Source organism: Tenrec ecaudatus, chromosome 9 (genome assembly GCF_050624435.1).
Source record: "Tenrec ecaudatus isolate mTenEca1 chromosome 9, mTenEca1.hap1, whole genome shotgun sequence".
Lineage (NCBI taxonomy): Eukaryota > Metazoa > Chordata > Mammalia > Afrosoricida > Tenrecidae > Tenrec > Tenrec ecaudatus.
The window spans coordinates 80320097-80335421 of NC_134538.1; the positions used below are offsets into that span (position 1 = coordinate 80320097).

General features: G+C 42.3%; 1 non-coding gene across 1 annotated transcript; it reads right to left on the reverse strand.

Annotated features, from left to right (window-relative positions):
- Positions 1-3257: 3257 nt before the first annotated feature.
- On the reverse strand, positions 3258-3318 carry LOC142457519 (U7 small nuclear RNA). The gene has a single exon (XR_012786241.1). It is a non-coding gene; the product is annotated as a U7 small nuclear RNA (small nuclear RNA).
- Positions 3319-15325: the final 12007 nt, after the last annotated feature.

A 15325-nucleotide genomic window follows, 5' to 3' on the forward strand; every position in this document is an offset into this window, starting at 1 on the left:
TGTCGGGGCGCCGCTTCCGCTTCCGCCCCCTAACCGTCTCTTCCGCTGACGCAGCTTCTCGGAGCTCTGTTGCGCGCTCCCAGTCCCGCCCGCCCGCGGCCGGCCCGAAGTTGGCTTGTAAGCCTCTGCCCCGCGGTTTTGCTGTCTTCTTCGAATGAGCAATTTTCCCTCCGCAACCCAGTTCCAGCAAAACCGACCCCGTGCGCTGGGATTTTTACTTTGCAATTTTTAATTACTGGGGCCCTGAAAATGAGGAAACGCGGAAAAGTTTTGCAACGAACCAATGCGGTAAAAGGGCCGCTTCCACATAAGCGATCACTATGCCATTGCCTGCATCTTAAAAATCGGTTCTTGTTTTATAGGTAAGGGAGTGTATTTGCAAAGGAAAACCTGGTGGCGTCGTGTTTAATCGCTTGGCTGCTAACTTGAAAGGTCAGCGGTTCCGGCCCACCAGCTCCAGGGGAGGTGACCTGCTCCCATACAGATCCAGAGCCTAGGAAACTGTAGAGGCATTTTCTACTCTGTCGATCTGGTTTGCGCTATAGTCAGAATGAACTATCGTCACACAACACAGCAGCTAAGGGGTGAACACGGCTCGACGACAGCCCTAAAATAAAAGGTTTTCTTCTGTCCAGTCATCCCTTTTTAACTCTCAGATATTTTACACTGTAAACCTTCAGTTACTCAGAAGGGCTTTTCAATTCTCATGCACTGTGATTCTATTGCCTCTCCAGAAATGGCCACTTTCAAAATGTATTTCTGTTAGTTAACCGGTTTTTGTAGTATGGATTTTACCCTGTGTTCTCTGTTAAATTGCAATCGTCATAAATCACTTTTAACTATTAGGTTTCTATAATAGCCATTAAATTTGAATCTTAAGCATACAGAAGCAAGTGTGTTCTGTCCAAATTTAGAGTTGCTGTAAGCACTGGTAAATATGGTAACATCAGTGAAGAAAGGGTGATAAATTACATTAAACTTAGAAGCACCTTCTAAATGCTCAGCATACACGTTCCTCTTTCATACTTTACCCATTACTTCCACATATTTCAGATAAAATAAGCTCTTATTATTTGCTGACCGATTTGTTAGCTGTATACTGGCATCTTTGATCTTGGTCTTGTGCTACAAATAGTGCTTAGTCATTGAATTTCAGAAAAACCTTTACTGATCATTTAGTCCCAACTTCCTTATTTTACAGGTGAAGAAAATGGGGTAATAAAATTAGTCATGAGTGTTACTGGTGGTGATCTTCAAGTAATAGAAAAAGTATGCCCCTTAAGCAATGTAAATATAGTTGTGTTCATTATAGTTTACTTATTTTGAGTAGTATCGCTATGTTTTTTAATCACCAATTTTCCATCAAATCAGAAAAACTATGCTCAATAAAAGCCATAATTCAGAAGCTGTACAATACTTTTGCTTCAGTGTTCATTTTGCTGTCTTTAATAAGAACTTCATGAATGTTTTTACCTTGTTTCCTGCCATCCATTTAATTATTTCTTGCATTTTTAAGCCATGTGTTTCCCAGCAAGGTAAATATATGCCCTTACAATATTAAATTGGATATTTTTAATGAGCCAGCTATATATATGGCAGTTATGTATGTGATATACTGCTTGGTAAAGGGTCAGCGAAAAAGGAAGACCTTTGGGAATCTGGGACAGATAAACCCCTCAAGACCAATAATAAGAGTAGCAATACCAGGAGGGGCAGGGGAGATGGGGGACAAAGGGAGAACTGATCACAATGATCTACATATTACCCTCTCCTTGGGGGATGGTGTGTTAGGGTTCTCTAGAGAATCAAAACCTGAATGCTAATAATTATATAGATAGATAACATAAGAAACAGTTAATTAAATTATAAATCAGTACAAATGGCTCATTGCAACTCACTCCCATGAGACAGTTGTGAGACACTGGCAGTCCTTTAAGTCTTGAGGGCCACCAGGTAGTCCTCAGTGGAGCAATTCAGGCTATCCAGCCACAGGTAGCAAACAGCAAGGCAGGTCACCAGCAGTCAGCCAGATGACAGGGTCCGACAGTCCTCAGCTCAAGAAATGTATATTCCAATAGTGTGGAGAAGCAGGTCTTGAAGGGACCTCAAATTACAGTGACACAAGCCAAGGGTTAGGTGTCTCACAGGCAGTATAGCTCACAAATTGAGGCAAAGAACAAGCAAGGTAGCCTCACACTAGTCCGATGATCAAAGAGCAAGAGACAAGAAAGGTGAGACTTGCAGAGCCATTTATCTCTCTGCCCTTCAATTAATCCCATGTGTTTATCGGCCAGGTTGGCACAATAAACTACCTCAGATGGACACCAGAAAAGTGGGTGAAGCGAGACATCAGACAGTGTAAGATATGAAAAAATAATAATTTATAAATTATCAAGGGTTTGTGAGGGAGAGAGTGGAGGAGGGAAGGGGGAGTGAGGAGCTGATACCAAGGGCTCAAGTAGAAAGAAAATGTTTTGAGAGTGACGGCAACAAATGTACAAATGTGCTTGACACAATGGATGTATGTATGGAATGTGATAAGAGTCGTAAGAGCCCTGCGATAGTTTATTGTGCCAGCCTGGCAAATAAACACAAGTAGGATTAACTGAAGGGCAGAGGGATAAATGGCTCAGTGAGCCTCACCTTGCTTGTTCTGTGCCTCAGCTTAAAGGGGTACACTGTCTGTGGGATGCCTAGCCTGTGGACTGTGTCGCTGCAAGTTGAGGTCCCTTTAATCCCACACGATTGGAATGTTCGTCTCTGGAGCTGGGGACCGACAGTTGATGACAGTTGGTGACCTGCTTTGCTGTTTGCTGCCTGGGTATATATTGTCCAGATCTCTCTACAGAAAGGGACTGGCAACTGGTGGCTCTCAAGCCTTAAAGGACTGCTAGTGTCTCACTGCTTTATAATTTAACTGTTAATTTCTTGTATTATCTATTTGTATATAATTTAATGGTTCATTTCTTATATATCTTTATAAATATATTTATATATAATTACTAGCAATCTAGCGAACCCTGTCCAACACAAGCCCCCAGTGAAATGATTTTAAAAGAAAGAAAGGAAGATCCTCAACAAGGATTGCAAAATGGCTCAAACCTAATAGCAAGTATGAGGATGACACAGGACCAGTCACTGTTTCCTTCTGTTTCATTGTGAGTCAGAAATGGCTCAATGGCACCTAATATGTAAGGCAGTATACAAAGGACTATAGGAGATACAGCTGCATAATCCTTTTTTTTTTTCTTTTTTGGGGGGGTTTTCCGGGAAAACCAGAAAACCTGCTAGACAAATTCTAAAAGAGCTGTAACACTGCATAATCCTTTATAAGAAACTCTAGGCCCAGACATAATTTACAATTTTATTGACTCTAGACAGGTGTACTTTGTGTTATCTTACATGAGATTTGGGACAGTTCCCCATAAGCCACTTAATACTCTTTCAGGGTAAATAGTGTAAATAGTCTCACTTCAGCCCAAAGCATATTTTTCAGATCCAGTTATTTCACAGTGCCGGCCCTACACAGGATACCACTAGAGACACAGTGGTGGGGGGGGGTGTGCGATTGAGCTGACCCCAGCACACTGAGGCAAAACACTGGGGGCGTGCAATGGAGGGGCGGGGGAAGCAGAGCAAGGAGGTCCCGAGGGAGTATAAAGGATGGACTCTGGGGCCAGGATGTGTCACCCCATCAGACTCGTCCGTAAAATATTCCTAAAAGTCAACAGACCTTGAACTACTAACAGGCTTTTTTTTTTTTTGCGGTCTTTTTGTTGTGTTTTTTCTTTGTTTCCTCTTCTTTTAAATTTTGTACGTCGGTGGCTTTTTTGTTTGTTAGCTTGTCGGTGTTGCTGCCGTCTACGCCATGTTCTTATGTGCCACTTTAGTGCTGTCAAAGCCATCCGCATTTTATGCACAAATTACTATATCTGCAGGTCCACCTAGATAAGATAGGCTGGACAAACAATGTGAGAAGAAAATAACGGGACCAATGGTTCTGGAGGGACATGAGAATGGAGGAGGTAGGGGAAGGGAGGAGGTGTTGGCCAACCCAGGGTCAAGGGAACAATGAGAGGTTCAAAACCAGTGGAGGGAGGGGAAGGGAGAACTGGTAGGGAGTGACCACGGGCAAGGTAACTGAGAGGAATTAAACCAGAATGAAGGCTGAACATGGTAATGGGACAGCAGGAAAATGTAAGGAAATAGAGGAAAGGAGTAGGAGGCAAAGGGCATATATAGAAGCCTAAATACAGACATGTAAATATGTAAATATATTTATGATTATGGGAGAAATAGACCTATGTGCACATATTTATAGGTTTAGTAGTAGGGTGGCAGGTGGATATTGGGCCTCCTGTGCGCATTCCCTCAATACAAGAGCGCCTTGCTCAGCTAAACGGTCATTCCATGATACCCACCTTCCAGACATGATCACTGAAGACAGACGTGTGCATAAGCAAACGTGGTGAAGAAAGCTGATGGTGCCCAGCTATCAAAAGATATAGCATCTGGGGTCTTAAAGGCTCTAAGGCAAACAAGCGGCCATCTAGCCCAGAAGCAACAAAGCCCACATGAAAGCAGCACACCAACATTGTGATCATGAAGGGCCGAGGGGACCAGGTTTCAAGCACCAAAGGCGGGGCAGGGGGAGGGGGGAGCGGATCATATCGTGAATGAGGGGAGTGCGTGATGGGGACCCAATGCCCATCCGTAGACAACTGGACATCCCTTTCAGAGGGGTAGTGGGGAGGAGATGAGTCACTCAGGGTTCAGTGTAGCAACAATGAAACACAACCTTCCTCTAGTTCTTAACCGCTTCCTCCCCCCAACTATTATGATCCCAATTCTATCTTGCAAACCTGGTTAGACCAGAGGATGCACAGCAGTACAGGTGGGATCTGGAAACACAGAAAATCTAGGATAGATGAACCCCTCAGTACCAACGGTGAGAGGGGCAGCACCGAGAGGTAAGGTGGAGTAGAAAGGGGGGAACCGATCTCGGGGATCTACATATAACCTCCTCTCTGGGGGAAGGGCAACAGGAAAGTGGGTGAAGGGAGACTCCAGGCAGTGTAAGATAAGATAAAATAATAATTTATAAATTATTAAGGGTTCATGAGGGAGGGATGAGTGGGAAGGGGAGTGGACAAAAGGAAAATGAGGAGCTGATTCCAGGAACCCAAGCGGAAGGCGAATTTTGAGAATGATAAGGGCAACGAATGTATGGGTGTGCTTTACACAATTGATGTATGTATGGATTGTGATAAGAGTTGTATGAGCCCCAATAAAATGATTTTTCAAAAAGGTTTTCCACAGTGCCACTATGGGTTCAAATCAGTTTAAGTGTTGTTGACAAACGACTCTGGATCAGGGAAGGTTTTGCTATCAAATATTAAATGTTTGCAGTTTTTTGGATCTTAAAGTACGAATAAAGAATTGCCAATGTTCTCAAAACATTATTGAAAACTATCTCCCAGCAATTCCTTATTTCTCTGAAGTCATCACATATTTAGGCATTTCTTACCCGCTTTTTTTTTTCTCTTACCACTTTTTCTTACCTGTCTCCCACCTATTCTGTCCTTTGATTGGGAAAATATGATTCTTCTTAACAAAATTATTTACAACCTCTACAACAATGAAAGAATAAATTCGTTGTTTGAATCCACTCAGTGTGTGGTCCTTTGTGAAAGAAGCTCTAGGGAACTAATATATAAAGTTATACCTTAGACGTTATCATCCCCTGTAACTACTCCATCGTCAAAATCAAGTATCCTTTGTCTCCAGCTTCTTTATTCAACTATACCTAGTTTTATTGTTTTGTTAGACTTATCAAGATCTCTGTTTTCTACTCTTCTTAATATTACCTCCCGCATTAGCCAACATAAAGTAGGTAGATTGTCCCCTTGTTAGCATCATTTCTTTTCTTTTTAAAAAAAATTTTAGTACATTTTATTGTTAGTAATATGTTGTAACACATAATTTGCTGATATTCTGAGATGTTCTGTTTTATGGTTTACTCTTTTTTTAAACATTTTATTAGGGGCTGTTAGCATCATTTCTGTGATAGTTCCATACTCTTGTCAATTCGAGACTATTATGAATGAAAGGGTGTTTAACCTGTCGATAAGGTTACAGACAGATGACCTCATTTGGAGGCGCTAAAGAGACAAATAGCTCTCTGGAGGTGGGACACTCACTCCTTCAGAGGCCTTCCTGCTGAGAAGACACATAGAGCTATGCTAGAGCCCTGGCCCTGGAGGAGCCATGTGGAGACGCTGCCAGAATGGAGATGCTTCCGCAGCCACTGGATCCACAAGACTTTCCACCCACTGGCCTGTGATCTTCCTACATTCAGCATTTGCATGGCTGTGCGAGTTGAAAGAGAAATTCATGGACTAGTATTGACATATGGGCTAATATTGGACTTACAAACTTGATCTATACTGGGCTGCGATGTTTTCACAATCTATAATTGTTCTTTTATATAAAACTCTTTCTTATACACATATGCATGTTTGTGAATTTGTTTCTCTAGTCTACCCGGACTAACATAATTTCCAATATCCAAAATTCTTTACTTTCTATCTTGCAGGTAAAGTACAATTTCCTGCTGTATATTACAGATTCTGTAATTGAGTCTGGTTGAATATTAGACAAAAATCTGAAGCTACAACTGAGTCACTTGGGGTGCTCCTTGCACTATTGAAGACAGAGACTATAATGTATCATGTTAGAGACAGTCTGCAGAGGTTTATACTTGAGTAAGACCTGGGCCCCACTTGGCTCCTAACAATGTTCTTTGTACCTTACACAACTCAGAAGTCACTGTACTGTAAATACTGCCTAACCTCTTCCTTAACTTACGAGATGAGTTATAGCCAACATAGAACTGAAAAGATTTGTTCATAAGTTTCTTTCCCCATTAAATAATTTTATTCTTCATTTGCACAGCAGTGAAATTTGAAATGAAAAACAAAATTATTTAAGATCGTGTTACTAAAAGAACTCTTAAAAATTTAATTCTGGAACCCTTGACTACAGCTTGAGACACCCTTCAATCCTGGAGCTGAACTTACTCCTAATGGATCCACATTTAACAAAACGATAGGATTTGCTTGTAGGACCACAGTGATTGTGGGAACTTATTATGAAGACATTTTAAGAAAATCGAAAGCAGTAACACTAGGGAGATGCCCCTCCTTAGACTAGTTTGCCATAGAAATAAAAAAGGCAGCATGTGCAGAGAAATAAACCTCAGAAAGCAGAAAGGGACAGGAGAGAAGAACGAATGGACATGGCAAGCAGAAAAAGTGGAGAGAATGTTATGTTGTAGGAGATTGCAAGAAATATCATGAACCAAAATGTGTGGATTGAATTAACCAATTGGCTCTTTTACCCAAACTACACTAAAAAGTGAAAACAACAGTTTAATTTTTCTTTTTAATGTGATAAAAAATATATAATATAAAATCTGCCGTTTTGACCACTTAAGTGCATCTTTAAGTGACATTAAATATATGAAGGTAAAAATATATATATATATATATATGAAGGTAAGTAAAAATATATTGCTACTAGGGCTCCTGTTTGCATGCATGGTTTATTCTGAACAAAAGAGGTTTAAACGTGTCTTTACAAGTAATAGATAACTGCAGAGGAAATTCTCAGTAATATATTTAATCTCAAAAAAAAAAATTCACTGCCAGGTGGCCAACCCATAGTGACTCTAGACTAGAACTGGTCCCTGTGAGTTTCCAAAACTCTAATTCTTTATAGGAGTAGAAAGCCCAGTCTTTCTCCTGAGGAGCTGTTGCTGGTTTTGAACTGCTTATCTTCCAGTTAGCAGCCCAAAGCATAACCACTACACCACCAGGGTTCTTTACTCTCCAAAAAAAATGTTCACTCAAGTCAAATTTCCGGGCTTCTGCTGAGCCGGTTAAATTCAAGGCAGAGAGGTCAGCTCCAGGCTATGATGAGGGACTTGGGGAGGACAGCGGCCAAGGAATCTTGTTAGATTTTCTCGAAAGACAACAGACGTTTGTGGGAGTTTCGATGTGTGAAGATGCTTTATGAAAATTACAAACCACATTGATAAGAGCAAGACCAGAAAATTTCCACCAAGGACTGCTTTTCCCTTCCCATCAGGATGATGCACTTGCTCATTCTTCCAAGGAGCAAGTGCTTTCCTAAGAGAATTTCATTGGGAAATTTGCCTCATCCATGCTCCAAGCCTGATTCTATATTTGTTCTCCAAACTAAAAAGGCAATTAAAAGGATCACAATATGAGTCCCTCCAGATGTCTAAGCTGACATTTTGATGTGGTGTCAATGAAAGGATGCACCGTTCTCAGGGGAGGATGAGAGCGGGAAACACAGCCTGCGGATGTATAATAGAAAGAGCAAGAAACAATAGCTTTACACTTTGCTATTTTTGCTTAATATAGGCTTCTATGATTTTATAACAATATCTTTTGAATTACCCTTGTTTTAACAATGTTTTATGGGATCACCACTATTTCTAAAATTTTCTCTCCAAAATAAAAATCGGAGCTCATGTAGTCATAACTTCCCATTTCCCCGTCTGTGAACCTCTATGTTCTGTCTCTATGAGCTTGCTCTTGATGAGTGGGATCGCACAATATTGATTTTTTTGCGTGCATGATTTATTTCACTTCATATATTTTCTTTTTTTATCATTTTATTAGGAGCTCATACAACTCTTATCACAATCCGTACATACATCAATTGTGTAAAGCACACTTGTACATTCCTTGCCCTCATTCATATAATATTTTCAAAGTTAATCTATGCTATAGCATGTGTCAATGTAGGAAACAGAACAGGGAGGGGAGTGTATGGGGACAAATTCTCTAAGCTGATAATTCAGAGTCTGGGAGGCAGACTCTGGTGGAGGAAGGCCTTCGAATGTGTGTGTTGGAGATGAATCCCAGTCACATTCTCTAAACTAAGTTATCCCCTACAGTGTGTCCCTTAATAATGCCTCTGTTAAGATGCTTCTCAATGTTTGGGCCGGGTCCGGACTCGGTAGCCCCCATCTCCTCTCTGGCTCCTCAGGAAGATAGAACTTCAAGGCCCCCATTTCCAGCCTCTCAGGAAGATAAATGGCCTATTGAAATCTGCATCTTCAGCCCCAACATTCCAAGGAGCTTATTATCTCTCCAGACCGAGTTTTTGCAGCTCCTGTTCCAGCACTCCAGGGAGTAGGTTGGCAAACAACAAATGCACCTCCCACGGATGGCATCCTAACTCAAGGTCCTGCAGCTGCAAGCAAAAATATCTCCCTTCTTGTTGTCAACGTCTACCTCCTTAGCTCATGCCCTAAATATCTCCCACCGCCTCACCAAGCAAGCTGTGATTTCCCTGACCTAACTTGTTGGGTGTGGGAACCTCCCAGGAGCTCAAGATGCCCCTGTCCCTTTCTCTGCTCTCCCTCTTCCCTCCTTGGGGCTCTTTCCCTACCCTCATAAAGGCGCTCTTAACCTCTCATTCTTCATCTCAATCCTATCTCCATTCCAGGTCTCAGTGTTGACCTCTCACTCACAACCTCATGGTCACTTACTACGTGCTTAAAGGTTATCTGCTTGAAGGTTGTCTGTCGTAGAGAACAATCAGACCCTAATGTCTATCCCACCCTAAGCACTGCCCACTCGTTTCTGATTAGGATCACAGATGGTTCCCTTGGAGAAAGATCAGTGACACCTAAGGTCAAATCACCTCCAGGACTGCCAAGGTTCATCCCCATCTAACTCTAGAACCCCCCGTTTTGTTAAGTATGTGGTTTCCTGTCACGTGTCTGCCCTGGCCCATGCCCTTCCTGTTAACTATGTGTATGATGTGGCTTGCATGCCCTGAGACTATATTCACCCTTCTCTCTGGTCCCAGATTCCATGGAAGGGGTGAGCCCTCACATGCTTTGTCTGATGTCTCTTTAATTTACTCTTCAATTACGCAACTGCCCATAGTATCGGCCCTGCACATGTCCGAACTTCATTCTTCTCCCTGGCTAAACAATTCCACTGTGATATACCCATAACATCCATTCAGGTTGACATGTGACCACATGTTGCTGTTGGCAGGTGCCAGGGAGTCTGTTCTGACCCGTAGCTACCCTCTGCGCAATGGAACAAAACACTGCACAGGCCTGTGCCATCCTCACAGTCAGTCCGATGCTTGTGCCCTTTGTTGTAGCCACTGGGTCAACCCAACCCCTTGAGGGCCTTCCTCTTTGTCACTGCCCCTCCACTTTACCAAGAAAGATGTCCTTCTCCAGGAACTGGTCTCTCCTGACAACATATGTAAAGTACAGGAGATGAAATCTCGCCGTCCTTACCTCTCAGGAGTATCCTGGCTGTTCTTCTTCCAAGACAGGTTTGTTTGGCCTTCGGCTAGTCTATGGGACTTTTCATTATTCTTTGTCAGCACCATAATTCAAATGCATTCTTCTTTTACAACCAAAAATATGTGTCAACCTCACTGGGTCAGGATTATCGGTGATTTGGCAGTTACGTGATGATGTAACTTAGTAATTGTGTTGTAATCTAATGTGATCAACTCATGGATTTTAAAGGGATTAGGGTGAACTGCAACATGCGGCCTCTGGTTGCAGTCCTGGGAGCATTTGGAGTTGCCCTGCATCACCTTTTAACTCACAAGAGAGCTAGGAGAGAGAAGTCAGCATAGTGTGAAGGCCTGATGAGAAGGACAAAAGACGAGTGGTGAGCCAAGCTCATCCTTTGGTCTCAGGATTTCTGCTCTGAGATCCTCTTAGACAGAGGTAGAGCCCTAGTGACATGGTGGTTGCTTGGGATGCTAACTACAGGGTCAGCAGTTTGAGCTCACCAGCTATTCCAAAAGCGGAGAAGGACTTTCTACTCCCATAACCCACAGGAGCCCTTCCGCTCTGCATTACAGGATTTCCATGAGTCAGAAGGACTCACAGGCAGTGAGTGCTGTTGTTGTTGTTTTCAGTTTAGACCCAGAGGAAGACTGATGCTAAGACACAATGACATCTCAAACGGACACCAAACTGGCAATATTGAAGGCAGACAAAGACTTTCCCCAGAGTCTATAGAGAAAGTTTTCTTCGAGAGCTGGCCCCAAGAATTTGGACTTCTAGCCTCCTGAACTAGAGCCAATAAATTTCTGTTTCTTAAAGCCATCGACCCGTGGGATTTCTCTTATAGCAGCATGAGATAGCTAAGACACTCCATAAAGTCTGGCATATTTAAAAATTGAAGTACAACGGTTTCTTGTAAAAAAGGGGTACTACTTCACTGTGCACATCAAAGCACACTTGTACATTATTATTGTTATTTCTATATCATTATGTGACAGGAGCCCTGGTGATGTAGTGGTCATGTGTTAGGCTGCTTAACATAAGGTCAACCAACAGTTCAAAACCACCAACTACTCTATAGGAAACAGACTTTCTACTCCCCTAAACATTAAGAGTCTCTGAAACTCACAGGGGCATGTCTACCCTGTCGTGTAGGGTCGCTCTGAATTTGAATGGACTAAATGGCAGTGTATCTGAGTTTGCTGCTTTATTATTATGTAGATGTTTTAGTGTGTCTGGAGGTGTTTCCTTCATTTTTTATGCATAGAAAGGCATAGTTTATCCTATAGACTAAGACAAACATTTGACTAACTGAAATTAGATACCAGCCGCACCTAACTGGTCTGACTTCCTCACGTATTTGACTTAGAAACGGAGTAAACAAAACAGGCTCTATTTGTAATCCAGGGGCTGCCTGTGAGTAATATGGTGTTTACATATCATTCAAATCACATCATATCCTATTTCGTGGAACGCAGCCTGGGCACTAGTCAAAACTTGAGTCATATATCATATTTTGTTTATACAGTGACCCGCTGAGGGGCACGTGAGTTGTTTCCACCGTCATGTTTTTCTGAGTAACGCTGCTCACCACTGTCTGTCTGAGTTTCTCCTCTCAACGCTCTGGTCCCACAGCTAGAGGGGGAGTTGCTGGGTCACGTGCCGATTCCAGGTTTGGCTGTATCAGGAACAGTCCAGCAGTTTTCTCCCCCAGCTCACGGTCCCACCTCTAACAAAATTCCCATGAAAGTTTCAGGCAGGCCTGTGTTGTTTTGTAATTATGAAATCATTTTATTGACTCTTACAGCTCTCATCACAATCCATCCATCCATCCATTGTGTCAGGCACACTTGTACATGTGGTGCCCTCATCATTTTCAAAGCACTTCCTTTCAACTTGAGCACTTGATATCAGCTCCCTATTTTTCCTCCCTCCCTCCCTCATGAGCCCTTGATAAATTATAAATTATTACTATTATTTTCATATCTTACATCATCCACCATCTCCCTTCACCCACTTTTCTATTGTTCATCCCCCCTGAGGGGGAGGTGGATTATGTCTATCATTGTGGTCGATTCCCTCTTTTCCCCCCTACCTTCCTCTTACTCTCCTGGTATCTCTGTTCTCATTATTAGTCCTGAAGAGTTTTTCTGTCCTGGGTTCGGTTCCCTGTGTTGCTGGCTCTTATCTGTAGTGGTGTACATGTTCTGGTCTAGTCAGATTTGGATGGTAGAAATGAGGTTACGATAGTGTGAGGGAGAAATCATTAAAGAACTAGAGGATAGTTGTATGTTTCATAAATGCTATACTGAACCTTGACTGGCTCATCTCTTCCTTGTGACCCTTATGTAAGGAGATGTACAATTGTCTACAGATAGGCTTTGGGTCTCCACTTTGCACTCCCCCTCATTCACATTGATAAGATTTTTTATACTGGATTCTGATGGCCGATACCTGATCCCATCGATACCTCGTGATCACACAGGCTGATGTGCTTCTCCCATGTGGGCTTTGTTGCTTCTCAACTAGATGGCTGCTTATTTATCTTGAAGTCTTTAAGACCCCAGATGCTATATCTTTTGATAGCCAGGCACCATCAGCTTTCTTCACCACATTTGCTTATGCACCCATTTGTCTTCAGTGATCATGTCAGGGAACTAAGCATCATGGAATGCCAGATTATTAGAACAAAGTGTTCTTGCATTGAGGGAGTACTTGAATAGAGACCCAATGTCTGTCTGCTTCCTTAATACTTAACATATAAATATAAATACATAGATCTATTTCCCTATCATTATATATTAATATATTTACATATGTACATGCTTGTATTTAGACATCTATAAATGTCTTTTGCCTCCTAGTTCTTCCCACTATTTCTTTTTATTGTCCTCTTGTCCCACTATTGGGTTCAACCTTCATTCGGGTTTCAGTAAGTCCTTACTGCTACATTGCCCTTGATTAACCCCCACTAGGCATCGTACACCGTTTTCTCCATCAATTTTAGTTCACTTGTTATTCCCTAGTCCCTGGTTGGTCGATACCCCCTTCCTTTCTCCCACCTCCCCTCTCCCATGTCCCCTCTGGTTCCTTCATTTTCTCTCCGAAGTCTTTATCCTGCATATCTTATCTAGATAGACATGCAGAGACAATAAGCCCCAAGCCAAGGCAAAGCCAAACAGAACAGACAAAACAAACAAACAAAATGACAACAACAAAAAGAGTTACAGTATCTGAAATTGATCTTGGTAGCAATTGTACAAAACTTTTTGATACTGGGAACATAGAGGGAGGGTGGGTTGGAAAGGGAGTACGGATTACAAGGATCTACATGGGACCTCCTCCCTGGGGGATGGAAAACAGGAAAGTGGATGAAGGGAGACATCAAACAGGGCAAGACATGACAAAATAATAATTTATAAATTATCAAGGGTTCATGAGGGAGAGGGGAGCAGGGAGGAAGGGGAAAATGAGGAGCTGATATCAGGGGCTTAAGTGGAGAGTAAATATTTTGAGAATGATGAGGGCAATGAATGTACAAATGTGCTTTACACAATTGATGCATGTATGGATTGTGATAAGAGTTGTATGAGCCTCTAATAAAATGATTTTTAAAAAGAATTATGGGATGAAATCAAGAAATCCTACATGAAGAAAGCAAAGGGTCATTAAAAGGGGAAAAAATAGAGACTTAGATGGATGACTGAAGAGCTTAAACTTGCTCTTGAACATAGAGTAGCTAAGTGAAAGGAAGAAATGATGAGATAAAAGATGAAACAGACACCCCACCCCAGGGGGACAAACAACAGAAACGTGGGTACAGGGGGACAGTGGTCAGCGTAAGATGAGAAAATAAAAATAATTGATAAATTATCAATTGGGGAAAGAGTACCCCAAGGGCTCAAGTAGAAAGAAAACATTTTGAAAAGGATGATGGCAACATATGTACAAATGCTCTTGATACAATTGATGTATGGATTGTTTTAAGAGCTGTGTAAGAGCTCCCAATAAAATGATTCTCAAAACATTTGCTTCCTGCTTGAGCCCTTGTTATCAGTTCCTCATTTATTTCCTCCCCCCCCCTGCTTCCCCCCTCCCTCATGAACCCTTGATAATTTCTAAATTATCATTTTGTCATATCTTACACTGTCCGACGTCTCCCTTCACCCCCTTTTCTGTTGTCCATCCCCCAGGGAGGAGGTTATGTGTGGATCCTTGTGATCGGCCCCCCCTGTCCACCCCACCCTTTTTGCTTTTAGTTAAGCACACGTATGTCATCTCCGTATTGTAGACTCTTGCTGAATCTTTCTCCAATTCTGATGCTGCATTCGACTTTAAATAGTTCATTTTCTCATATTATTTGCCTGCCATACAGGTTGAATAAGTATGAAATGATAGAAGTCTGATATATTCCTTCCCCGCTGTCCACTGTCTCCCTTCACCCACGTTTCTGTTGCTTGCTCCCCTGCGGGGGGTATCTGTTTCATCTTCTATCTCATCATTTCTTCGTTTCGCTTTAGCTACTCTGTTCAAGAGCAAGTTTAGGCTCTTCAGGGCTTAACCCATGTGTGTGAGGAGAACTGCCATCAGAACGCCCCGTGGAGTAAGGATGGCGAGACTGCTGTGTCTCCTGTGCTTGGGCATCAGGTTTGGTAAAACAGAAGGCCGTGGAAACAGAGGAGGCAACTCAACAAGACAGTTTAACACCGCAGATGCCACCATGGACTCCAGCACAGGAATAAAGAAAGGGCACCGGAAGGACCAGGCAGGGTTTATTTCGCGGCACATAGGGTCGCCAATGGAACCCGCTCAAGAGCACAAACAAAAAGCCAGGGGGAAAGTTTCCATTTGCCTGAGAAAAAGAATAGTCAGAACACTCCTTAGAAGTAAGACTGGTAAGACTTCATCTTAAGTGTTCCGGACATGTTATCAAGAGGTACCAGTGTGCTTGATGGAGACTCACTG